A 1,268-nucleotide genomic window follows, 5' to 3' on the forward strand; every position below is an offset into this window, starting at 1 on the left:
CTCTGGACCCCAAACCCCAAACCCGAACCCAAAATCCAGAAGGTGCTTAGGGTTGGGCCACGGTGAATAGAAGCTGCTTAGGGTTGGGCACAGTGAACAGAAGCTGCTTAGGGCGCTGTTTCACAGCGTGACGCTGCTACGCAGTGTTATGATCAATCTCATAACGTCAAAATCGTAAAAAAATGATGGGAGGACGTGTTTCTGGCACGCGTAGAATTGCTGTTTAGTGAGCCAGAACCAACAACAAAAGCTGCTTAGGGCCACTCCAGGGCGTCTCTGGACCCCAAACCCCAAAATCGAACCCAAAATCCAGAAGGTGTTTAGGGTTCGGCCACGGTGAACAGAAGCTGCTTAGGGTTGGACACGGTGAACAGAAGCTGCTTAGGGTTGGACACGGTGAACAAAAGCTGCTTAGGGTTGGGCACGGTGAATAGAAGCTGCTTATGGGGCTGCTACGTAGCGTCACGGCGATTAATCTCGTAATGTCAGAATCGCATCAAAATGATGGAAAGATGTATTTCTGGCGCGCACAGAATTGTTGTTTAGAGCCACTCCACGGCGTCTCTAAATCTCAAATCCCAAACTCAAACCCAAAATCCAGAAGGTGCTTAGGGTTGGGCCACGGTGAACAGAAGCTGCTTAGGGCGTTGCTGTTCAGCAACGCTGCTTCGCAGCATGGCACTGTTGTGCAGCAACGCTGCTATGCAGCATCACGATCAATCTCGTAACGTTAGAATCGCAAAAAAATGATGGGAGGATGTGTTTCTAGCACGTCTGAGCAGCTTCTCGATTTTTGGTTCAGGTTTAGGGTTTGGGGTCCGGAGACGCCGTGGAGTGCCCCTAAGCAAATTCTGGTGTTGGTTCTGGCTTCCTAAACAGTAATTCTGCGCATGCCAGAAACACATCCTCCCATCATTTTATTGCGATTCTGACGTTACGAGATTGATCGTGATGCTGCTATGCAGCGTCGCTGTGCACAAGCGTCCTAAGCAGCTTCTGTTCACTGTGTCCAACCCTAAGCAGCTTCTGTTCACCGTGTTCAACCCTAAGCAGCTTGTGTTCACTGTGGCCCAATCCTAAGCACCTTCTGGATTTTGGGTTCGGGTTTGGGGTTTGGGGTCTAGAGACGTTGGGAGTGGCCCTAAGCAGCTTCTGGTGTTGGTTCTGGCTCACCAAACAGAAATTCTGCGCGTGCCAGAAACACATCCTCCCATCATTTTTTGCTATTCTGACGTTACGAGATTGATCGTCACGCTGCGTAGCACCGT

The sequence above is a fragment of the Cibotium barometz genome, unplaced genomic scaffold (genome assembly GCF_041138505.1).
Source record: "Cibotium barometz isolate CiBa-2024 unplaced genomic scaffold, ASM4113850v1 ctg200, whole genome shotgun sequence".
NCBI lineage: Eukaryota > Viridiplantae > Streptophyta > Polypodiopsida > Cyatheales > Cibotiaceae > Cibotium > Cibotium barometz.